General features: G+C 37.0%; 1 long non-coding RNA gene and 1 other non-coding gene across 2 annotated transcripts; both read right to left on the reverse strand.

Annotated features, from left to right (window-relative positions):
- Positions 1 to 2,761: 2,761 nt before the first annotated feature.
- Positions 2,762 to 2,868, reverse strand: LOC118484417. Its single transcript, XR_004873528.1, has one exon. It is a non-coding gene; the product is annotated as a small nucleolar RNA R71 (small nucleolar RNA).
- Positions 2,869 to 18,718: 15,850 nt separating this feature from the next.
- LOC110875155 lies at positions 18,719 to 21,581 on the reverse strand. The gene is made up of 3 exons (XR_002556560.2): positions 21,492 to 21,581; positions 19,032 to 19,121; positions 18,719 to 18,901 (listed from the first exon to the last, which is right to left on the reverse strand). It is a non-coding gene; the product is annotated as an uncharacterized LOC110875155 (long non-coding RNA).
- Positions 21,582 to 27,308: the final 5,727 nt, after the last annotated feature.

The following is a 27,308-nucleotide window of genomic DNA, read 5'->3' on the forward strand; positions in this document are numbered from 1 at the left end:
ATACCTCATATCACACGCGCTTACAATATCAACTCCTCCACCAATACTCGCACCGTGTACACACGCGATCACCGGTTTCCGGCACTTTTCAATACTCGTAATGGCATCCTACATGTGCTTGAGCGGTCGCGGTCGGAGGAGGATTGGACGTCGGCGGTGAGGGAGGATAAGGTGAGGTCGATGATGTGCACAAAATGCAACATATAAATTACATCAATTGTGGCTTAAAACTAACCCTTTTTTAGTACTAATGTTGGAAAAAGTATGCTTTTGTCTTCCTTTTGTATTTTCAGGATTAAATGAGCTCAAAATAACAAAAGAAGCAAAAAGACAGCAAAAGCTAATATAAATACAAGAAAAGGAACAAAAGTGATATGCCCGACCCCCCGACAACATCTTCCCAAGCAAAACAAAGAAGACAGAAGACTGAACATGCCCCGTGCTCAGTGAGCACGGGGCCGTGCCCAAGTGCCAGCAGAAAAGACAAACCCATAGAAGCTTCTACTGCCCACCACGGGGCCATGCCCAGCGGACACGGGGGCGTGGTCAACTTCCTGCAGGCGCATTTATTGTAATTGCGAATTACAATTAATGAAGAGAGAGTCAGATGGACACGGGGTCGTGCCCAGCGGGCACGGGGCCATGCCCGAGCTTCTGTTCAGCCTATAAATAGGAGTGTTTGGAGCTCTTGCAACTCATCCCTTGGCACACCACCTCTCTCACACTTCACCCACCACCCACCACCATCACAGCACCATCATCCACCACCATCATCCATTGTCCATCATAGAGTGTGTGAGTCGTCTCGGGATCCAAGATTAATCGTAAGAGTTCTTGACAATCAAAGGCCATGTTTGCCTAAGTCTCTTACATCACTTGGTGAAGACAAGTGTTTAGTGTAATACTTTTTATTTTTAATCTTTTGCACTTTTTAATTGGTTTGGTATTAATGACTTTAATTACTAGTTTCTTATGTTGAAGGTGATTCTTCCTTATCGTTTGTCCGTGGTGTCTTGGCATTATTTTACTGTCTATATAAAATAAAAGATTTTCACCATTCATATCTCCACGGTCTATATGGAGGTATGTTGGCTACCTAGTCGGGGGTTAAGGGAACGGTTTGGTAAGAGTCTTGCCATTGTTCAGTGTATAGATCCTGCAAAGGACCTGGGTCAAATTTAGTAGGACCTCCTTCAGTGCTCACAAGGTATTGGATGGCGGGGGTCCAAACTCTTTGATCCCCTTATAAGTTAAACCACTATTAAAACTTTAACCCAGCTACTTAGGACTGTATCCCTGCTGACTCAGACTACTTAGCTGAGGGTAACGTCGCCTTCAAAAGAGTGGCCTACCACATTATGCATTAATAACTTAATTAATTATCTTTCAATAATCCGACCCTTTAGGATTGTATCCTTGCTGACTCAAACTACTGGGTTGAGGGTAACGTCGCCTTCAAAAGAGGGGCCTACTACAATAACTAAGATAATCTCTTAAACAAGTGCAAAAGTGCGAAAATAATCAAAGGTTACATTACACACGAGTCGGATCCAAGTGATTCATCTTGTCTATCTGTTTTTATTTTTATTTTATTTTTCAGTATTTTAGTTACTTTTATTTTCTTAGTTTAAAAACCTTTTTTCTAACATTTTGATTTGGTTAGACGTTGAGGATAAACTGGTACTAAAAGCTCTTGTGTCCTTGGACGACCATGGTATCTTACCAACACTATACTACGTCCACGATGGGTGCACTTGCCCATATGTGTGTTTAGTGTTAGTAAATATCGTGTTTTATAAATTTAAAACTTGGCAAAAAAGTGTAAAAAGGGCTTAAAATACATACCTAAATTATATTACACCTAACGCACATCAAGTTTTTGGCGCCGTTGCCAGGGACACAAGAATTTTAAGAAAGTTAGGAATCAACGGCCTAATCATTTTTTCTATTCTCTTTTTTTTAGGATTTTCTTAATTTTTCAGCTTCTGCAGAGCTAAGCACGGGCCGTGCCTGGTCGGACACGGACCGAGCCCAGCAGTATCACTGGCAGTTTTTTTTTCCGAGTTACAGAGGGCTGAGCACGGGGCCGTGTCGGTGCAACACGGGGCCGTGTCCAACTTTCCAGTAACAGGGATCCGGAAAACAATTGTTGTATCTCCGACCACGGGCCGTGTTCAGTGAGCACAGGGCCGTGGTGAATTTTCTGACCAACATTCTTTTCTGTTTTTATTGCAGGATTTGGAACCAGATGTCGCCCTGTATGTAGTGTATGAGCTCCAGTTCCAATAAAGACGTAAAAGAACCTCTAGAAGAACCCGAACGCTTTCTCAGAAAAAGACTTAAAGCTAAAAACCAAGAGAAGGTTTCGGGGGACCCACTTCCAATGGCGGACCAACGTACCCTCATGGATTACCTACGACCCACCGTAGATAATCTCGGCGCCGCTATCAATGCACCGAATGTCGAAGCCAACAACTTCGAACTTCGGCCACATTTGATACAAATGCTTCAAAACTCCGCAACCTTTCATGGGCTTGCGGACGAGGATCCCCATCTACATATTACTAATTTCTTAGAAATATGTGATACCTTTCGGATCAATGGAGCATCAAATGACGCCATCTGCCTCCGAATGTTTCCATTTTCATTAAAAGACCGAGCAAAAGCATGGCTCAACGCCCTCCCAGTTGGTTCGGTAAACACCTGGGATGAACTAGCCCAAAAATTTCTATATAAGTATTTCCCTCCCGCTAAAACGGCTAAATTAATGACTGAAATTAATACATATTCACAAGAGGATGGGGAATCCTTATATGAATCTTGGGAAAGGTTCAAGGAGCTATTGTGCAAGTGTCCCCATCACGGTCTTGCGGTATGGCAACAAGTGTCCACTTTCTATAATGGGTTGTTGCCACACACGAGACAAACACTTGACTCTATCTCCGGGGGACTTTTATGTAATCGCTGCCCACATGAAATATACAATCAAATCGAGGAAATTGCTCAAACCAATTTTCAGTGGCACACTCCCCGAGGCAATAAATCTATTGCCCTGGGTGCCCATAAGGTTGATGAAAGCACTTCATTACAAGCCCAATCGAGGCCCTTTCTTCAAAAATTAAAAAGCTAGAAATGACAAAAACGGTCTCGGTAATGGCTTGCGAAGGGTGTGGTGGGCCACATGAAAATTGGAGTTGTATGAAAGAAACAGATGATCAAACAGAGTCGGTAAACTACATTGATAATAGACCAAGGCCGTCGGGTCCCCCAACGGGTACCTACAACCAAGGATGGCGTAACCACCCTAACCTTGGTTGGAGAGAACCCGCCAATAGTAGTAACTAACAAAGTCTAAATCAACGAACAAACTTTCAACAACCAAGAAATGAGTCACAAAATTTCCCTCAACAACAAGGTGGACGAGAAAGGCTTGAAGATACTATATCTCGCCTCATCTCCGACACTGAAAAGAAAAACTCGGATCGGTTTCAACAATTGGAATCAAATTTTAGAAATCAACAAGCTAGTATACAAAACATTGAAAAACAAATAAGTCAACTAGCTCAAAATTTCTCCGAGAGGCCACAAGGCGCGTTACCAAGTAATACTGAAACAAACCCAAAAGCTCAAGTTCATCTCATAACATTAAGAAACCGTACCGTGGGTCCCGTGGAAGCTCCGCTGCCACCAACTGAGGAAAGCACAACATCGCCCCAACAAGATAAGGCTTCTCCTCTATTTCAAGAGCCCACCAAGGCTCCTCCGGTTCCGTACCCCGGTAGGTTAATTCGTCAAAAAACCAATGAGCAATTCGCAAAATTCGAAAGTCTACTAAAACAATTGCATGTTAATATTCCTTTCATAGAAGTCCTAACTCAAATGCCTAAATACTCAAAATTCATGAGGGACTTCCTCACTCATAAAAGGAAAATTGAATCATCGCAATTAGTTAACCTAGGCGAAGAATGCTCCGCCCTCGTACTCAACAAACTTCCCCAAAAGAAGATTGATCCCGGAAACTTCACAATTCCTTGCTCGATCGGGGAATCCCCCATTCGTAATGCACTAGCCGACCTTGGGGCTAGCATTAACCTTATGCCCGCATCAATGTTCAAACGACTCGGCCTAGGAAAAACGAGCCCTATCAAGATGAGTATACAACTTGCCGATAGATCCGTCAAATACCCGCAAGGTGTCGCTGAAAATCTATTGGTCAAAGTCGACAATTTCGTCTACCCGCACGACTTTGTCATACTAGATATGGAAGAAGACACCGAAGTCCCCCTCATACTAGAGAGGCCATTTCTAGCCACCGCACAAGCAGTGGTAGACATGAATGAGGGAACACTCACTTTAAAATATGGGGATAAGGAAGTGAAGTTCGGGGTTGGGAAGAGAATAGAGGACGATGACCCGATCAATTACATGAAGGTTATTGATTCGAGTTTGGATGATGCTCTCTGACGGTGCAACATGGGATGCAAAACATCCCGCTCGGAAAACATATAACCTCACTTTGGGTCTAGCCAAGGACCCTTATAAATGTGGCGCACCACGGAGGCATTCCGCGGAACTATCCTTAGTTTAGTTTAATCTTTTAGTTTAATTTTAATTTGCAGGAATATAACACATTCGGGATGGTCAAGGATAACAAGGGAAACGAGAAACATAGCCCCATGCACAAAAACAGGGCCATCCGACAACAGTTTCTTCATTACAGTAAGCTCAGCACGGGCCGTGTCCGCCCAACACGGCCCAGTGCTGCACACTCTGCAGAGAATTGCCCAGTTCAGGTAACTGGACACGGGCCGTGTTCGCTGAACACGCCCCCGTATCCAGGCTTCTGTTTTTTTTTCTTTAATTTTTGTCGCTGGCACCTGAACATGGGGCCGTGCCCGGTCCCCACGAGGCCTTGTCTAGGATGCCAGTAACATAAAATTTTGCTTTTAACACCATTTTACACATTCAATCAACCTAAAAACTTATTTTTGGGACACATTGAGGACAATGTGTAATTTAAGTGTGGGGGGATGCTAAAACCTTGAATTTTGCAAGTCCTAATAACAAGCCTTACACAAAACTCTATTGGAACCGCTAATCATTTTTTTACTTGTCTAAGTTTAAGTTGGAAATTCAAGTTCTAACAAGGTTATATTTTTTAAATTTACAACCGATAGCGTCGTAATAAAAAGAACCAACATAAGAAAATTACGAAAAGGCAGGACAAACTTAGTTAAAATTTGATTATATATACTTGATCACATAAAAAACCTTTCCCACAAAAGTGAGTTTTGAGCCTTTATCGAGCATACAAATATATATCTTTACACTAAATGCTCATTTTTCGTTTCTTGTGTGAATAGTCGCTTGGTTCGTACGACTCTAGAACTTGCCACAACAATACATTCCCGGTCCTTACAACTTAAACCCGAGTAAGTAAATGATGGAGGCATTAGGACTAATCCATTTTTCATTCTACACCATTATTTTTCATTTTTTTACCGCCTACCCAAACTCCCCCTAGTTAACCCCTTTGAGCCTAAACCTTTTCATTTCTTAACCCAAAATAATCACCCTTTTTACCTACCTAAACCTTTTTATTTTTAACCCTTTTTTTTAGTAACGACGTTCGGTTTTCTTATGACTTATGTTAATATATATATATATATATATATATATATATATATATATATATATATATATATATATATATATATATATATTGATGAAACCAAACAAACAAACAAGTTCATCAAAAATAACTTTGTTTGAAGAAAAATTGGTTCATCAAAATAAAATAAAAATGTGAAAAATAAAAAGTCTTTAAAAAAACCAACATTTGTTGCGCTTTTCGCCCTTTTACTAACCACTAACCCAACCACCCACCTTTAGCCCAAACCTATACCTTCACCCAAAAAGTCCTTTTGATATTTACAAAGGTATATAGTTAAAAAGGAGGAGGATTGATTGCTTGGAAAGCTTATGGTAGAAGTAAGTTCCATGCCGCTCTCGAGTGATTCACTAAAAATACACCTTCGGCCGAGTGTTGAGTGATTCCCCGTGAGGTATGTGAACTTGTATATAAATGGAATTTTAAAAAGGTATGTTATGCCCTAATAAATAATTTATCTTATGAAACGTTTTTAATAAATCATGACGAATAGGATTGTAAATAAATAAAAATAACACCTAAATAATCTTGGAAATCCCGACACTCTATGACAAGCCCAAAAACCTTCTCTTCTACCCATTCCATTTGGGAGTGAATAAAGCCACATTATAAAGAGTTTTGCTTGAGGACAAGCAAAGATTCAAGTGTGGGGGTATTTGATGTGCACAAAATGCAACATATAAATTACATCAATTGTGGCTTAAAACTAACCCTTTTTTAGTACTAATGTTGGAAAAAGTATGCTTTTGTCTTCCTTTTGTATTTTCAGGATTAAATGAGCTCAAAATAACAAAAGAAGCAAAAAGACAGCAAAATCTAACATAAATACAAGAAAAGGAACAAAAGTGATATGCCCGACCCCCGACAGCATCTTCCCAAGCAAAACAAAGAAGAAAGAAGACTGAACACGCCCCGTGCTCAGTGAGCACGGAGCCGTGCCCAAGTGCCAGCAGAAAAGACAAACCCATAGAAGCTTCTACTGCCCACCACGGGGCCGTGCCCAGCGGACACGGGGGCGTGGTCAACTTCCTGCAGGCGCATTTATTGTAATTGCGAATTACAATTAATGAAGAGAGAGTCAGATGGACACGGGGGCCGTGCCCAGCGGGCACGGGGCCGTGCCCGAGCTTCTGTTCAGCCTATAAATAGGAGTGTTTGGAGCTCTTGCAACTCATCCCTTGGTACACCACCTCTCTCACACTTCACCCACCACCCACCACCCACCACCATCACAACACCATCATCCACCACCATCATCCATTCTCCATCATAGAGTGTGTGAGTCGTCTCGGGATCCAAGATTGATCGTAAGAGTTCTTGACAATCAAAGGCCATGTTTGCCTAAGTCTCTTACATCACTTGGTGAAGACAAGTGTTTAGTGTAATACTTTTTATTTTTAATCTTTTGCACTTTTTAATTGGTTTTGTACTAATGACTTTAATTACTAGTTTCTTATGTTGAAGGTGATTCTTCCTTATCGTTTGTCCATGGTGTCTTGGCATTATTTTACTGTCTATATAAAATAAAAGATTTTCACCATTCATATCTCCACGGTCTATATGGAGGTATGTTGGCTACCTGGTCGGGGGTTAAGGGAACAGTTTGGTAAGAGTCTTGCCATTGTTCAGTGTATAGATCCTGCAAAGGACCTGGGTCAAATTTAGTAGGACCTCCTTCAATGCTCACAAGGTATTGGATGGCGGAGGTCCAAACTCTTTGATCCCCTCATAAGTTAAGCTACTATTAAAACTTTAACCCAGCTACTTAGGACTGTATCCCTGCTGACTCAGACTACTTAGCTGAGGGTAACGTCGCCTTCAAAAGAGGGGCCTACCACATTATGCATTAATAACTTAATTAATTATCTTTCAATAATTCGACCCTTTAGCATTGTATCCTTGCTGACTCAAACTACTGGGTTGAGGGTAACGTCGCCTTCAAAAGAGGGGCCTACTACAATAACTAAGATAATCTCTTAAACAAGTGCAAAGTACGAAAATAATCAAAGGTTACACTACACACGAGACGGATCCAAGTGATTCATCTTGTCTATCTGTTTTTATTTTTATTTTATTTTATTTTTCAGCATTTTAGTTAGTTTTATTTTCTTAGTTTAAAAACCTTTTTCTAACATTTTGATTTGATTAGACGTTGAGGATAAACCGGTACTAAAAACTCTTGTGTCCTTGGACGACCTCGGTATCTTACCAACACTATACTACGTCCACGATGGGTGCACTTGCCCATATGTGTGTTTAGTGTTAGTAAATATCGTGTTTTATAAATTTTAAACTTGGCTAAAAAGTGTAAAAAGGGCTTAAAATACATACCTAAATTATATTACACCTAACGCACATCAGTCGATGCAGGAACAGAAGTGGTTGCCGGTGTCGGATAAAAGGATGACGGCGACGTTAGGGTTTTGGTCGAGGGATGATATGGCGTTGGGGAATTCGGTGAAGAATTGGAGGGAGAGTGTGTTGCTGTGGTGTGGGCGGTTGAGGGAGAGGGTGAAGACTGGGGTGTTTGGGTTTTGTTGAGTGATTTTGATGGTGGTGTAGTTTTGTGTTTCCATTTTGGGTTGGGGTTGAATGGGGGAAAAACAAGTGAAAGAGGAGGTGATGTAATTGATGATTGTATAAAACTCAAATTATGAGGAGTATAGAATTGTCTTGCCTTCGCGGTTGGGATTTGGGGGTGGTGGTGTGAAGGTGGTGATGGTGGTTTGGTTGTGTAAAGCACAATTAGAAAGATAGAAGAAAAGAGGAGAGGGGTGGGTAGGTGGGTAAAAGGCTTAGGTTATTTATTTATTATTCAGGGCATTTTAGTAATTTCATACCCACTTAACTAAGTAAATTAACCCCATCAACGCTACGGACTATCCGAGAACAAAATTGCAAAAGTTGGGGACTATAGCTATAATTTTAGAAAGTTAGGGACTAAAGGTGAAAAAAGGGCAAACCATAGGGACTATCCGGGCACTTTTCTCTTTTTCTTTTAGGTGTTTTTGGTTGTGTTCAAACTGGTTCTCGTAATAAAGGGTGGTTCTAACGGATCCTCATCCTATATATAGGGGAAGGTTTAAATCAGAACGCTAAATATTGTGAGAACCGTGAGAACGAATGAAAAAACATGAGAACTTGGTCAAAAAGAATTCAAATTCAATTTTTTTTTTTACAGTTATCATTATTATTCGAATACAATGTAAGAAATTTAATTTGCACGTTTTAAATTTATATGAATTCGTAAATAAAGAAAACTTATACATGTGTAAGTTTTTCATTTACACATGTGTAAATTTGTTATATTTACAAATTTGTAAAAAATCTAATAAGAGTAATTTTGAGAGAAGAAATAAGTTATTTGATGTTGTAAATTTTTTTTAATGTTGTAATCTTAATTACAATGAGGTTTGTTTAAAAAAATTGTTTTTATTGGTTTTTTCATTCGTTTTCACAGTTCTGGCAATATTTAGCGTTCTCAAGATAACTATCCCCTATATATATAGGAAAATTTTAAATGAGAAAGCTAAATATTGTGAGAAACGTGAGAACGAATGATAAAACCGCGAGAACTTGGTGAAAAACAATCCAAATTCCATTTTTACACTTATCATTATTATTCAAATACAATGTTAGAAATTTAATTTACACGTTTAAATTTCCGTGAATTCGTTTTTTTTTTTTTTGAAAGACAAATTTCCATAAATTCATAAATAAAGAAAATTTAGACATGTGCAAGTTTGCCATTTATACATGTATAAATTTATTATATTTACACATATGTAAAAATTTAATAGGAGTGATTTTAAAAGAAAAAATAAATTATTTGATTTTGTAAATTCTTTTTATGATGTTTTATTTTAACTACAATAAGATTTGTTTTAAAATAATTGGTTTGAATTTGTTTTTTTCTTCGTGCTCAAGTGGGTCACCCACCCCTATGAAGTTTTTCTTAGACTATGGGGTATGGGGTTTGAGTTGGGGCGTGGGTTGGGGTAAAACGCCTAAGCCACCACCTCGGGTGGGCTTGGGTTGGGGCGTGGCCCTTAGGGCTTGGGTTTCAAGCCAGGCGTAGGGCGGTATGGACATGCTAGCTGGCTGCCTCCCATTCGCTCACCCCGCCATGTCATAGCGAACTTTTCAAATTTTGAATTTTAAATTCAAACGGTTTGGGGGAAAACCAAACCGCCACCCGGGCCTCCCAACAACCCCTATAAAATGTAACCCCCAACCCACTGGTCCCCCCATCCCACGAACCCAACCCCACCGGCTACCCACTTCTCTCAAACCCGCTAACCCACTAGTCCCCTCCATCCCACGAAGAACATGGCATCTTGGACTCACGAGGAAGCATTCGCCACCTACCGACATAACGTCGGTAACGACCGCCACAACCTCAACGCGTGCCAACACAAATGGCGCGAGCTATGACCCAAGCTCGATCGTTTCAAGGCTTACTACGAAGCCGTTCCGAGCGGCGAGTTAAGCCACGAGGACCGGGTGGCGGTGGTAAACATAGAGTTTCGAGGCAAAGAGCGAAAGGCGTTCGACAAGGTCGCCCTTTTTGAAATTTATCTAACTTCTAGGTTTGTAATTTTTAGAAATTATGTAATTTTTAGGATTATGTAATTTTTAAAATTTTAATAAAGTTGTAGGTTTTTTTATAAATGTTGTGTGAATTTTATAAATTTTTTGTATTTTTTTAACAATCTGCCACGCGGTGCACCCAACCCAAACCCAACCCACGCCCCGCCATACCCCGCGGACACGTCACTAGGCGGTGGGGGGGCTCCCATTCCACGTGTCAACAAATGCCCCAACCCAAGCTCAACCCAAGCCCCACCATACCCCACGTTCTTAATACTATATATGTGATAAATTCTTGATTGGCCGTATGGAATTTTGACATCAAACCCCCATAATATTTTGATGACCCCTAAGAAAATCAAAATTAGAAATTTATACATTTACATTGTAAATCTATATATATTTAAAAATTTAGTTATATCAACTTTTTTACAACCTTCATTATGAGCCTTTTAAATATATTTGTGTCTTTCAAGTTGTAATTGCCCATCCTTGATCAATAATTCCCTTTCCCATGCATATAAATACCTTCAATTGTCTTCTCATATTAATCTAAACTTTTCATCTTTCTTGCAAAATGAGAAATTTCAGTTTTGCAATTTTATTCATTACTACCATAACATGCATTGTTCTTCCACATTTTCATGGAAGATTAGCCATGGCTACATGCACCCAAGATGGATCAGAGCGTTGGGGTTATGTTCAAGTCAGACCCGGTAAGATTCAAAAATTTATTTATTTATTTTTTAAGAAACTAAAGGCTACCCACTTTTAAAGATTGGATTTTTTTAACTTCTTGGGTGAAAACAGGGGCACACATGTTCTGGTGCCACTATAAAAGTCCGTACAGAGTTCATGAACCAAAAAAGCCATGGCCAATATCTATATATACTTATACTTAAAAATTTAGTTATATCAACTTTTTTACAACCTTCATTATGAGTCTCTTAAATACATTTGTGTCTTTCAAGTTGTAATTGCCTATTAACAAGGGCCAGAAATAAACAAAATTTGACCCGTTTCTAATTCTCCCTTTCCTGTTTCTCTCACCCTAAAATGTAACCCCTAACTTCTCGGTTTCACTCTAATAAAAGTAAGGGACTTATCATTTTCCCATAACAATTATCATTTAGTTTTGTGTTAATTAATGTTGTCCATTCCAAAAGACCATCTAAATGGCTTTATAAATCTTTGTCAAAATTTAAAAAATAACCGTTTTTAGGGTTTATTTTTAAATTTTATTAAAGCTGGCCAACCCACGCGGGGTAGCCATGCCCCGCCATACCGACCTAACACGTCACTCACCAACGAGGGGGCTCGAAGTCCACGTGTCAACCCATGCCCCAAACCCCCGCCCCACTATACCCCACGGTCTAAGATATAAGAGCCACATATACACTTCGCAGGTGAATTTATTTTCTTTTAATTATCATAGGTTGATTTTAATTTATATTTTATCTCAAATTGAGTATATCCAAATAAATAACTTATAGATGGGCCAAGTTGGAGTTGACCAAAAGTGGAGTTGCTTTGTGTCCCAGTTCTATTAGTTTTTTGCACGTTTGGGTCTTACAACATGAGAAAGTAGTAAGGGCAAAATGGTCAAAAATCATTTTTTGTTATTGTATGACTAGAAGCAACCCCCCCCCTGATTTTTGTACGAACATAACCTTTATAATACTCTAATATTTTTTATTTAAAAAATGCATCATAATGTTTAATAGTTGCAAAATTTTTAAGTAAAAAGGAATAACATGAGAGAATGCGTCTACATAAAGGTTATATTATCATATATATCGTCTTGTGAATTATTCATAACCATCTAAGCATCTTAAGTATCATGATAGAGGGGCTTCGCTTAGGTTACACCATCTTACTATCATATGAATCATTGATAAACATTTACTCAAATAGCACATAGGTTTACATTATGCCTTTTGACTTATCCATGATATCTAATAACAATAATAACAATAATAATACTGTTAATAATTATAACATAAGAGACAATCATAATAATTGTATATGTCACCTAATTTACTATGTGTTCTTAACCATATTTTAAAAATACTCAATAGTTAATGTTACTTAGTGATATATTGTTATACATGTTCCTTACAGTATGTATGGTTTCTAATTTAACATGACATTAAATTATATTCTAACCACACATCAATTAAAGGACATTGATTCCAGACCCTAACTACATATGTACCTTCATAAATACAGCTTTAATGATGTTTTTAATTCTACTTTATTATATTAATGTGGCTATAATTGTTATGTCCCTTTGTATGCAAACCCCTAACTTCTCGGTTTCACTCTAATAAAAGTAAGTGACTTATCATTTTCCCATAACAATCATCATTTAATTTTGTGTTAGTTAATGTTGTCCATTCCAAAAGACCATCTAAATGGCTTTATAAATCTTTGTCCATATTGCAGCCCATACCCGTCTTCTCTCCAACAACCTATAACCGCTCTGTCTACACGTGTGGCCATGGCAATGAACGATTTTGTTGCTGGGTATTCAGAAAAATGGACCACACTAGAAGCCATCTTGACCCACGGTAGAAGAAACAAGCATCACATGGTATGCCCTACAAACTAGATTGTATATATAGAATATTCATTTTAGATTATGTATCTTTATCGAAATCGAAGAGTAAAGGACAATATATCTCTATCTCTACACATAATATTAGGGAGGACACATGACACGATTCCAACCTCCGTAATTTGTTATCTCGACCGTCTCTTTTATAAAATTATAATGTTAAAGAAATATATACTTTTAAATTTAATATTAACTTAACTATATATGCTAAATATTTAATTATGGATAATTATAATATGATTACCCAAAGGAGTTTATATATTTTTTATTTTTATCTTAAGTTAATTAATTTAATTGTGTTAAAAGGATACTTGAAGGATTATTTACAAAGGTAACCCAATAACCAAAAACGCGTTTAGTGGGATCTTGGTGCTAGATTTTCTATCATACATTTTGGGTTAGACAGCAAGATTACCACTAAATAAATATGGATGTTTTTGATTAGTTAAGACTCAAAAAGAACCATATGTTCAATATATATATACATTCATCCTTTTATGGTATTATTATAAATCAAGAAATGACTTCCTGACAGGTTGATTGTTATTACATATGATCACACATTTTTCATATGCATGTATGAGTTGATTGTTATATGAAGGCACAAGCTTATTTTTTAATACATTAAATCAAATAGCTATTTGGACTTACATTCGTATGTTAAAACCTAACAGTCAGTTTACGAGTTTGACAGGCAATAACCAAATCCAAATTCGTATAGTTTGTGACGACCAAGCTGACCCCACACGGTTGTTGGTTGTATCCACATCACATAGGAGGACTATATTGCGGTTGAAAAAAAAATAATGTTTTTTTTTTTTTTTTAATACTGAAATCTATTTTTTAATATAGAATTCACATTTATAGATATTTATAAATATTTTTTAACAGTTATAAATATTTATAAATATTTTTTAATACCGAATTCACATTTTTAATACCGAAAAAAAGTACTGTTTTTTTAATACCGAATTCACGTTTATAAATATTTATTGAAAACACAAAATGTAATTTAAATATTGGGTAGATAAATTGTGTACGTAATTCGTGGCGAACCAAGAATATGTAAATGTTGGTCATTTTGGTTAAGGTCAAATCAGGTTTGCATTAGAATGTAATATACACTTAGGATATGTCATTTTGGATAAGCACAATATTGGTTATCATTTTTGAATCAAATGGTTAAAGTTTATAGTTATGCTGGTAATATATGCAATGTGCTGAATTCACCTGTCGTGTTGAAGTCAAACGCATACACAATAGCCAAGAGTGGTTCAGGCTGACATGTGGCGGTGGGAATTGCATGAAAGGTGTGGGGCGTGAAGACAACGATATGTGGTGTGATGGGTGCGAAAACCCCGTTGTCTTCTCGAGAGGAAGGTTTGTTTCTAAAAATGTTTAGTTGCACCGGCCGTGTCAGACATTTTACCACGAACAAACAATAGCTATTATGCATGCCGTGCATCGCACGGGCTTTCTCCCTAGTTTATTTAACAAATTATTTATATAAACATCCAGTGTGAATATTGAAGCACATAAGTTGTGATGTAATAATTAAATGGTTTATGCTAATTGTCCAGAAGTTTAATTGTAGAAGGCTTTATGGCCATTTAAATTATTAAATTGTTATATGTTGTTTAAAGTTTAGATCTAAATTTAAGAAAAAAAAAAAAAGCAATTGGGTAATGCCTTCCTCCTGCCCCCGCCTACAGGCTAAACCAGGCCCTTCTCTGTCCTCGTCAACGACCCTTTTCTACTCATTTGTTATTATGGAATCTCTAATCAAGTTAGAAGTTCTTAATGGGATTGCTTTTTGTTGATTACTTTTATTATTTGCCTTTGAATATTTGATTTGTTTTAATTTATTTGATTAGACCACGTGTAGTGGTTAAACAAAATAATGCCCCCACCATAGGGTATTATTCGACACGTGGCAGTCCAGTCAGCATGGGGCATTATTGCAAAAGTGGCGTAGTAGGGCATTATTCCAATAACGCCCATGCAATCAATAAAGAATTATTTTTTATAGAGAAAAGAAAAAAAAGCCCCTTTACACTTGGACCACTCCCATTGGCCACATGCAAATTCAATTTAACAACTTCAGCGTTTTTTTTTAAAAACGCCGGTAGGCAATTTTCTCAAATATAACGCCGGAAAACGCCCGGTGTAATGGGGGAGAGGGCGTGTTTTGGCGTTTTTTTTTTTCAATTTTTTTTAAAAATATCGCCCCACTACGGATGGTCTTAGGGTTTAAATTATGTTTGATAATCTGACCTGAAGCAACTTAATTTTTAATGTATACAACGAGCTAAAAAACCATTTATTTGATTAGGGTTTAAATTATGTCTGATAATGTAACGTGAAGCAGCTTAATTTTCTAATGTATACAACGAGCTAAAAAAACCAGACCCTTATGAAAATTTCTAAGTCCGTCACCATGTATAGGGGCGGACCTATTAACAAAGAACAGGTTCCCAGGAACCCATTCGGTTTTTAATTTTTAGTGTAAATATATATATATATATATATATAACAAACTGAAAAGGAACCCATAAGTAAAATATAAAAGGAACCCATAAATAAAAAAACCTTGGTTCTCCACTGGTTATGTCCCGCATTATTCTTCCCAAAAAACCTGGGTTTGAATCCTGTTTGAGGCACGATTAATACTCTTTTTGTTCCGTTTTTTTATTTCTTCTTTTATTTTTTTCTTTAATTTAAAACCCATTGATTTTGGTACATTTATATGAACATATCTGTGTGCCCCTGTTGCTTGCTGAGTCTTGTTTGAAGGGGGTATTTGTGGTGTGATTTGACAAAAAAGTTTACAAATTTGCAATAAACCCTTTTCAATTTTTTGTTTTTCGTTTTGAATCTGTGAAAAAAAAAACGCCTGAAATTTACACCATTTTGCTTCAATCATACATGTATAAAGCATATCTGTGTATCATCAGCCCGAGTAGTGTGTTCTGTTGAATCTTGAAGAAAAGCCCATAACTTCAATCTCTTATCATCTTATGTGGTTCTCATCATGGGTTCATGTTCTTTGACTTTTAGTATTAAAAGTGACTTGTGTTGGGCATTTCAAACAGCAAGGTGTGTCCTTTTAATGTTTCATATTCATATTTGAAGTGTTTATTTTTGAACTCTGAATTTAAATTCAAGAATGTTTAATCCAATTTCAGGTCTATATTGTTAAACATAGCAATTAGATGGTAATTAATTTAATTAAGCTTAGTCGAACAGAAACGTTTAAGAGAATCTCTTAGCTAATAATCAAAAGAAATGGTTCGGTTAGAGCTTTGGTAGTTGAACCGGTTGTTCAGTTTGATGCTTTTGTAGTTGAACCGGCATCAAATAGTGCTTATTTATTCATCTTTTTATGCTTCATGTGTTTTTAGAGACGGAGATAAATAGTGGGATAGGAAAAAATATTGACTTTAGTGATAATGCCCGATCCGACCCGAAAATTCGACCGTTTGAGTTGACCGAAACTTAAACACCTAAAAAGTGAACCCAGTAAAAAAAATTCTGGATCCGCCACTGTATACTAAATACGTTATATATGTTTTCGTAAAGCATCATCACAAAGTAATAAAATAAGAGAGTGTTATTTCTAAAAACCCATTTTTTGTCGTTTTCCCTTTCCTTTCCTTTCCAATCCTTTCCTTAAGCTTTACTTTTGTTTCTTTAAACTTTCTCCACAGCTTCTTTTATATAATAAAGTTAGGCAACCAACATTACAGCCATAGTGAACTCAAGGCTGTACACCTTTGATTCCATGTTTTTTGCCTAACACTTCTAACTTCTATAAATATGACCTTGACATTGATTGTCATACCACACAACCTTGTAAGTTTTAAACTCTCCTTACAAGTACGAACTTGAAAGAACCTTGTAACATTTGAAAGAACACAAATACACAACCGAGTGCGCTTTTGCTATGGGAAGAAACAATTGGCCAAAGAAGACTTCATTTGCCATTCTTAACATCTTCAAAACCAAAAAGACCCGAAGCGATCACGAGGATACATGGGATGATTCTTTGAAGGCGTACAAAGTTTTTCCAAGTGATCAAGATGGAGTTCGTTGGGTGGCCGAACCTGGTATCGATAAAAGGGCTGGTGCTTATATTGACCGCATAACAAACAGGTGGAACCATGTCGATATCGCAGACTAATGATAAACGTTCGCGGGTTTAAATTTACTGAAGGAAGATTTAACATTTGTTGTCAGCTGGCACATTGTATGTTACCGGCCATCTGTTTTAACAGAATGTGTACGATCATTAATAAAAGGTATTAGTTACAGATATCTTGTACCTTACCCGTCCTTATTTATCAGAATGTGGTTTTTAGTATTATGTCAATTACTAGCTAGTTCTTATATATTGAATGCCTGACCATCACTAGTGCTCTAGTGGTGGCCACGGATATTTGAGTTCCACCTATGGTGGGTCCGGATGAGTTTTCCCCTTCAGGTTTCAAGTTCGAGTTTGAGTGATAGTGGTTTCTTATTGAGGGTTTAAATTGGGATCTTTTGTGCGAGGGGGCTCTCTAGCGCGGACCCGGATAAGACAACGTATGCTAGACCTCTCGACATTTGCGAATAATTCACACCTTTCAAAAACAATATATTGAATGCCTGAATGGCGCATTTTAATATGGAGTAAGAAAACATCATTTTTACATTTTCAAGCAAGATTATATGCTTTTTAGTAGTTTTTTAGTTTTCTCATTTAAATAAGTTTTCTTATGATCAAATCCTTAAATATATATATATATATATATATATATATATATATATATATATATATATATATATATATATATATACACATATAGGATTATGTTCAAGAGTGAACACTAGTGTAGTTTGGGAAGTGAGCGAACTAATCCTGGCCATACATGTATGTAGATCAATGACCAGGATTTGATGATGAAATACACAAGTGTATTTTACGATTTGATGATTAAATCCTAGCCATCCACGTGTGTAAATCAATGACCAAGATTTGTTTACTCAGTTCGCAAATACATTAGTGTTCACTCTAGAACCCTACCCTATATATATATATATATATATATATATATATATATATATATATATATATATATATATATATATATATATATAGATTGAGGTTGTTGTAAAAAAGACCAAAAATGTAAGAAGGGTAAGAAAGAATCTCAGCCATTAGATCTTTGATCTAATGGTTGAGATCAACAGGGACCAAATTGTAAAATGTGTTTTATTTTTTGAACTGATTTGAAATTGTAGGGGTAATAAAGTCTTTTATATCCACTTGAAAATAGAAAACTGTAAATATTTAATATATGTTATTATAGTTTAAAAAAAAAAGAGAAAAAAAATTCAATACAAGAAAATGAAGCTAATGCAACCCTGATAAAATGTTGCATTAGGGGTAAGAAGGTTGCACTAGGCCTAATGTAACCTTTTATCAAGGGCTGCATTAGGTGAAGTTGCATTAGACCTAATGCAACCTTTTTGTTAAATAATGCAACCTTTTTTTAAAAAGTTGCATTTACTATTAAAATGCAACATCTTCATGATGCAACCTTTTTTATATCCTAATGCAACCTTTTTTACTTTTAGTGCAACTTTTCTAGCACTCAAACGTAACCTTTTGCTATATCAAATGCAACTTTTGACACCTCAAACGCAACCTTTTCTACACCAAAATGCAACCTTTGTTACACTCAAATGCAACCATTATTATAAATAGAGTAAAACAAATGCAACCTTGATTGTAGTCAAAGGCAACTCCATTTAATAATAAAATACATGCATATGTATTGCAAAACAACACATTGCATAATCATTTGTGAAGTATATTACAAATATTTTAAGTTTAACAAAAATATTGTTTGTAGTACATTCGTCAACACCTAAGATAAGTTTTGTCACTTAAAAATAAAGGTAGCCGCATAACTCGACCATTCTTCGCGAATGTCATCCATATCCATAGCCAAGTATTCCTCTACTCTTTCTCTTTCCCCAACCTAAGACAACAATTAATTAAGAGAAGTCTTAAAAATCAGAATTTAAATCTTAATCTATGAATTTAAGCATTTGTTGGGACATAAAGGTCATATTTCTCTAATATGTAGGCTAAAATTTGCCTAAACTCACATTGTCATTGACCAGTATTTCAACTCTTTCGTAAGCTATCTCCATCATGAAATTCATCACATAGTAGCCGCATTTAATACTTCCTCCTGACTGACATGGACACAACACAATTAAAAATAACTCAAGTAAAGAACTTTATAACAAATTTCATTAACATGATTGAACATTAATATAGTAACATTGATACCATGTATAATGTTAGTTGTAAATAGTTGAAGGGTTGTTAACTACAGGTCCATACATGCAATTATAGATGTCGTTGCATGTAATTATAGGTGTCCCTACATGTAATTAGTATTTACTTCTTGGGCCTTCATTCCCCTGTAAATAGAGGGGTCTTTTCATTTGTATATACACTTAATCAATACAAGTTCACATTTCCTTTCCATTTCATACTAGTCTCATTTACATATAATAAGAACCATTCAGACCCTCAACGAAAACTAATAACAATGTTAATTGACAAGCAAACACTAATATTAACAATAGGTAAACAGACGGAACTTAGTTAACATTACAAAATAAACAAACATTAAATTAGATTCAAAAGCATATTAACCACACTAGCATGCAGTTTAAACACCTAGAGGGTTTTCCTTCTACCACAAGTCGAAAGCCTCAATGGCTAAAATACCACTAAATGAAAACAAGAAACAAGATTCTAATAACCTATTAATATTTTTTGGTGTGCTGGAGGAGTAATAAGTGCGCTTACATCTGTGTATTTATGTAGAGAAGTAAGGGCAACTACAACAAATTTGGCATCGAGCCTCTCTCAAGGTTCATGTTTTAAACAAAATTATCAAAGAGGCAACCCTTTAATCATAAATCCATTAGCACCATAACATCCTTCCCTTCTAATAAGTTAATTGTCTGCAAATTATAAAATTATTTTAGAAACGAAATAGATAATAACCAAAGATTATTATTTGAGGAATTGAAATATATGTGCCTTTTCAGATCTGATAATACAGACAAATAATCAAGATCTTCAAGCACTTTTTTACCAGCAACAATGCAATACCTGAAACATCTAATCTGATACTACTAATCATTTTCAGATCTGATAATACAGACAAATAATCAAGATATTCAAGCACTTTTTTACCAGCAACAATGCAATACCTCAAACACCTAATCAATAACAAGAAAACAAATAGCAACTTCTTCGCTCATTTTATTACTATTCCATCTACACTACCAATCTACCACCACCAAAAGCATACTAAGCGTACATGTACTAAACAATCAAAACAATATATTAGAAAATATGACCAATGTGACAACATATCTGAATCAGTAACCAAACATACACAAATGACCATCAAGTAACACAAATCATTACCGAATAAACAAAAGCCTGTCACTAGCGGTGACAGAGGCTGAATGTCGAGGCAGAGGAGTTGCGGTATGAGATGCGGCGAGCAAGGGCGAAGGTTTGTTGGTGCTCGGGGGTGCACCCGCCCACCCCAATATTTCGGTTAGAAGTGTATAGGTTTCGATTTTTCATCCGAAAATTTTAAAAATTATATAGGATCGCCTCCCCTAAGTAACAAACTTTACTTTAATTTGTATATTGTATAAATATTTAGGAAAAATTATATAGGGTCGCCTCCCCCCAATTATTTTTCCTAAATGTTTATACAATATATAAATTAAAGTAAAGTTTCTTAGCACTTTATATATAAGTGATGGGTAGCTTTGTAAAGTAAAGTTTGTTACCACTTTATATATAAGTGATGGTAGCTTTGTAAATATATTTTAACTCTTATTTGTTTAACCCTAGGTTACCCACCGCACAATAAACTTAATCACAAATTTATATGTTTAAGAACGGGTCCTTTGAATGAATGATTTGTTTTAGTTTTATTTGGAACTATTATTATTTGACTTGACCCGAATCGATACCCAACCCGACCCGACCCGAAGCATAACGATAGGAAAAAAAAGTTGGGTCCCATCACTTTGCGCCCCCTGGAAACTTTTGGTCAAGCTCCGCCACTGGCGGCGAGACCTTCGCTGCCGCCGAAGACAGGGTACACGTTAATCACAATTTAAATTGGTTCAAACAACAGACAAAATTGAAACAATTCAATAAAAGAACCCCAAACCAGATTTTTTAATACCAGGTTATTCTATACCAGAAACCGGAATTGACCCTACCCATAGGGTATAGATAGGGTATGCACTTTGGGCTCAATACAAATATAACACAATGATTAGGTCATGAAGAAAGTGTATGTACTCGGTTGGTGAAGCACTGAAGTGCATATGTTCACAATGAGATTAGAAGCACTCTTTGAGGATTTTTATCAAACACCTACAGTGCGTTAAAAGAGTCACAACTAAAGTACATACATAATTCAAAAAGTGGAGATAGTGACTAATGTAATCACTAGAATCTACACATAATTTTAATCTATAATGAAAATCCAAGTATAGTTCAAACAAAAGTTAAACCTTATTCCAAAATTTGAATCGCATATTGAAATCAAACAATAGTCGATACTGGGCATGAAGAAGAGAAAGCAAAACTTTTCTACTGCTCGATCTTGGAGCCTGTAAAGCGTGAATACTATAACAACCCTAAACCGACACCCTCGTAATATTTTCCGACACTCTAAAAATATTTAAAATATCCTAATATGTCTTAAAATACCCCCCATACGTAAAAACGGGCCCCGAATACCTTTTATATATTAATAATTAATTAAAAATGGAATTTTTGGGTTTAGGCGGGCCGCGTAAGCCATCCCTGAACCCTTACACGGGCCAGGACAACTTAAAGGTCCAGCAAACCCTGGTGGGGACACGTGTCATGCAACGTGTTGACCATAGTCATGACCCGGATCACCTATTGCCTAGTCCACCTACTAGGCGGGCCGCGTAGCCCCTTGGCTACTCATACGCGGGCCGCGAGAAGGCCCAAATCAGGCCCTATATAAAGGAGGCATCGGATCTTCAGTCTACTCGCTCATTTCTTTTCTTTCTAATCGATTTCTGAAGTAGTAGAAGCTATACTCGGATCTAACACCCCCTAAATACTGAGGTTCTGCTCCATTGTAAGTATCATAACCCCTGGATACGTTAGAACTCTGCCCGATTGATCTAGCGTTCCATAATGGTTGTCGTGGTTCTGCCCGACGTAGTCGTTGGAATGCCGTCTCGGGGAGGGTATTACTAATGTTAAAATGGGTTATTACACTAACACGTTTGCATTTGTGTAATGTATAGATTAATCCCAGGAAATCCTTACTGAAAACCTAAGACAACAATGTGAGTAATCCTCTTTTTTGTGTAAACCTTTTTGTGAATAATCTCCATTTTGCAAACTGTTTTTACATTAACTCACTTAATTAATTATATATTAAACAGTTATTGAGTATTTGTAAGGATACAATTATCGTCGGTATGTTGGGGTTTTGTATACAAAATTTATTACTGCCTTGCGAGGAGTAACATGACCACAAGTCGGGTTGACAGTACCGTGGGTGGTAATTGATATGACTTGGAAACAAATGTAATTGCGAGACCGCCCTCAATATTGTACAATGGTTTTTATTAAAACTTTATTGAACTGGGATTCACTCACCAGTATTTCCCACTGACAAAATGTTTTTAAACGCGTTTCAGGTAAGAAAATGTGAAAGCCAAATAGAAACCAACTGGACAGCACTGAAGGCTTGAAAAAGTGGCAATAAAGTTACCTAAAAGAAATAAATGTTTTTACTAAATAAAAATAGGATTTATTCCTCTGAAAATGTGTGTACGGAAAACTTGGGTTTTATCCCTTGTGTTTAATATTATGAAAGTGTGGTATTTTACTCTGATAAAATATTTTCTAACTACGGTCCTGATGTAAATTCCGCTACCAAATTAGACAAAATACCAGATACTACCAAAACTGGTCGCGGCCGCCCGTTCCCGGGACTGTTAGGGGACGGGGGTTGCGATAGAAGCTGGTATCAGAGCTAAGCCACTGATTCAGCCACATAAGTGTTCTGTTGATACCAAAATTCAAAGTGTTAGGAAATAAATTACGGAAATACGTGCATAATTGTATTTTGTTATGTGTTATTTGACTATTTGTTAGTTTTCAGTATGAGCGACCAAGGACCATCTGATGTGTACCGTCAATTGTCTGGTTCGCCTAGAAGCGAAGGTGCCTCTTCTCAGCCTACCCTCTCGGGGTACTCTGCTGATACGGAAGAAGGAATATTCGTATTTAAGGCTCAATCTGAAGAGCCATTTCCTCAGAAAAAGAGGGGATGGTTCAGTAGGGGAGCACATGAGCGTAGAAAGCGTATGAAAAAGTTACAAGACCAGAGAGCACTAGCCGCAGCCAAAAGAGAAACCAATGCTTATGCCCAGGATATGCTTAATAGGGGTATAGCCAACATCCATATCTTAGCAACCACTGCAGCTGACCCAAACCTGGAGCAAATGTTAGCACCCCAACCACAACCACCAATTCCTGACCAACCGATGGAGATAGAAAATCCTGAAAATCAAATAGAAATGCATGATTTCAATCCGGAAGAAATACCTAGGGTACCTGCACCAAATCCCCTAGACCCAAATTACGACCCATGATGGGACGACAATAGGGACTATGTGCAATGTTACCCGATACACGAAGATATGCCCATGCCGAACCTAGGAGCCTACCCAGGGTTAGATCCTCTAGATCCCTATTACGATAATGATGTATTCATTAGAGAGATTCTGGAAAATCCTTACCCATACCAGGCCCCATACCAGGAACCCACACCCTAGATTCCGAACCCAGTCCTAGAACCTGTACCCCCAATGAGTGAAGAAAACGTACAAGAACTTAGGACGTTTGGTGAGGAAATTCTAGAATAGTGAAAGAATGAGACAGGTGGGAGAGCGACTCTTTTGGAAGTACGACGAGCGCAATATGGATTTCTGGATGAATCCATATCCGTAGAAGTGAGGAGGGAGAAGGTTATATAATAATAATAATAATATAATGTATTAATAAAATATGTGTGTATTTGTATGGAAAAAAAAACTACGGATGCCTATTACTAGTAGTGTAACTTTAAATTTCAGTCGGTATTGTAATTTTAATTCCAGTACTGGTGTGTAATAAATGCATACTATATGAATAGAGTAAAGTCGCAATGATCTACGCTTTTGACCCAAATGCATGTCATGTGATTGGCTATATTAAATATTATTTTGTGATATTAATGTGTGGTAAATGTTTAAAATTCAGATGGACAACGAAGTGAACCAGGAAAACCAGAGTGATCACCCGAATAACGATAATCTAAATAATGAGAATCTGAACAACAACAATGGAAACCAAGTGGATAATAGTGCCATTCAACACATAGTGGCACAAGGAATCATAGATGCAATGCCATTTATTATCCAAACTATTAGAGAAGCTGATAATAAAAGTAAGCATAGTAGTAAGCGACCAACTGAACCTGAACACAGCGTAAACAATGGACCTGTACTTCAAGTGCCCATTCCCAAAAGAAGAAGAATCATGTCGTATGGTTGTTCTTATAAAGAATTCTGGTCATGCAAACCAATAGAATTCTCGGGCAATGAATGACCCATTGCAGCTCTACGCTGGATAGAAAAGACCGAGGCTGTTTTAAAAATAAGCAAATGTACTGAAGAAGACAAGATAATGTTTGTTTCTAATCTGTTTAAGAACTCAGCCTTAGAATGGTGGAACACTATCCTCCAGTCAAAAGGAAGTGATACGGTTTACAACATGGAATGAGAGGAATTTAAAAATATGGTAGAAAAGAAATTCTGCCCTCCCAATGAAAAGGAACAGATAGCAAATAAATTTCTGAACCTTAGAATGACCAGGGTAGATAGTAAGGGTTATACTACCACATTTTTTGAATATGCTAGAATAGTGCCAACCCTTGCATCACCTGAACCGGTATTAATCTCCCCATACATCTGGGGATTAATTGGAGAGATTAGACATATAGTCAAGGCAGCTAGACCCCAAACTATAGAAGAAGCTGTAGAACTAGCAAATACCTTGACAGATGAATTAATCCGTACTAGAGAAGAAGACCAGAGGATAAACCTAACCCAAAGGCTTACTCAAGAATTCCGTTCTGGGAATTCCAACCTTAGGAATGTAGGTTCTACCTCTGCACCATACTGTAAGGCCTGCAAAAAGAAGCATGCAGGAAGATGCTCCACGTACTGCAATTTCTGCAAAGTACCAGGACACAAGGAAGAAGACTGCAGAAGGAAACCTACTAATGGACTGTGCTTCAACTGTGGAGAAAAAGGTCACATCAAGCCAAATTGTCTGAAATTAGCTCCACCTGCGAACAACAAGAACACTAAAGATGCCAGCGCATTTGTTCTGACTGCAGATGAAGCCAAAATGATTCCGGACGTGATAACCGATACGTTTTTAGTTAATGATATTTTTGCTAAAGTATTATTTGACTCTGGTGCAAACCAAAGTTTTATCAATACTTCGTTTTGCAAACTTCTAAATCAATCATTAACTAAACTACCACAAGAATGTCTAGTAGAGACAGCAAATGGAGAAACCGTTAGGATTTCTGAAATCTTGCAGGGGGCAAGAATAGAAATTTTAAATCAAAAGTTTATTGCAAACCTTTACCCAATGAATCTGGTAGGATTTGACATTGTATTAGGAATGGATTGGTTAACAACCAATAAAGCTAATATTTCATGTGATCAAAAGTCAATTCAAGTAAATTCACCAAGAGGTGAAAAGATCACAATTAAAGGTGATAAACCATCTAGATCCACAAAATTCATCTCTGTGATGAAAACTGCAAGTTATATAAGAAAAGGATCTATAGTGTATTTGATTTCCATAATGACTAACACTATAGGAAAAGAACTAAAAGACATTCCAGTAGTGTCTCAGTTTTCAGATATATTTCCAGAAGAATTGCCAGGGCTACCGCCAGATAGGGAAGTCGAATTCAGAATCTATCTGCTACCAGGAACGGCACCGATTGCCAAAGCACCTTATCGTTTGGCGCCTGCAGAAATGCAGGAACTGAAGAAACAGTTAGTCGAATTGTTGGAGAAAGGATTCATACAGCCAAGCTCATCGCCGTGGGGAGCACCGATTTTATTCGTCAAAAAGAAGGACGGATCAATGCGTATGTGCATTGACTACCGTGAATTGAACAAGGTCACGATTAAGAATCGGTACCCATTACCAAGGATCGATGATCTGTTCGATCAACTGCAAGGAGCTCGATTTTTCTCTAAAATCGATCTATGATCAGGATATCATCAACTAAAGGTACAGGAAGAGGACATTCCTAAAACCGCATTTAGAACAAGGTATGGCCATTATGAATTTACTTTCATGCCATTTGGTTTAACCAATGCCCCAGCTGCATTTATGGACATGATGAACCGAATATGTAAGCCATATTTGGATAAATTCATAATTGTTTTTATTAATGATATTCTCATTTACTCTAAGAGTAAAGAGGGACATGCAAAGCATTTGCACGCACTTTTAAGTCTATTAAGAAAGGAAAGACTTTACGCTAAATTTTCAAAATGCGAGTTTTGGTTAGAGCAGGTACAGTTTCTTGGACACTTAGTTAACCATGAAGGAATTCATGTGGATCCAACAAAGATCGAGGCGATTACCAAATGGAAACCCCCTGAATCACCAACTGAAGTTAGAAGTTTCTTAGGATTGGCCGGTTATTATAGAAGATTTATTCGAGATTTTTCTAGAATAGCCATTCCCTTAACCAAGCTAACCTGTAAATCCATTAAGTTTGAATGGGGACCAAAACAAGAAGAAGCCTTTAGAACTCTTAAGCAAGGATTAACCAACACACCCATACTAGCGTTACCAGAAGGAACTGAGGACTTTGTAGTCTATTGTGACGCTTCTAAGTTAGGTTATGGATGTGTGTTAATGCAACGTCAAAAGGTTATAGCTTACGCCTCTAGACAACTTAAGAATCAGGAAGAAAATTATTCAACCCATGATTTGGAATTAGGAGCCATAATTTTTGCCCTTAAGATTTGGAGACATTACCTTTATGGTAGTAAGTTTACCATATTCACAGATCATAAGAGTTTAAGGTATGTTTTCGGGCAAAAAGAGCTGAATATGAGACAAAGACGCTGGATGGAAATTCTTAGTGATTATGATTGTAATATTCAATATCATGCAGGAAAAGCCAATGTAGTGGTTGATGCTTTAAGTCGAAAGCATCATGAGAAGCCAAAAAGGGTACGTTCTCTTAAATTAAG

The sequence above is a fragment of the Helianthus annuus genome, chromosome 11 (genome assembly GCF_002127325.2).
Source record: "Helianthus annuus cultivar XRQ/B chromosome 11, HanXRQr2.0-SUNRISE, whole genome shotgun sequence".
In the NCBI taxonomy this organism is placed as follows: Eukaryota; Viridiplantae; Streptophyta; class Magnoliopsida; order Asterales; family Asteraceae; genus Helianthus; species Helianthus annuus.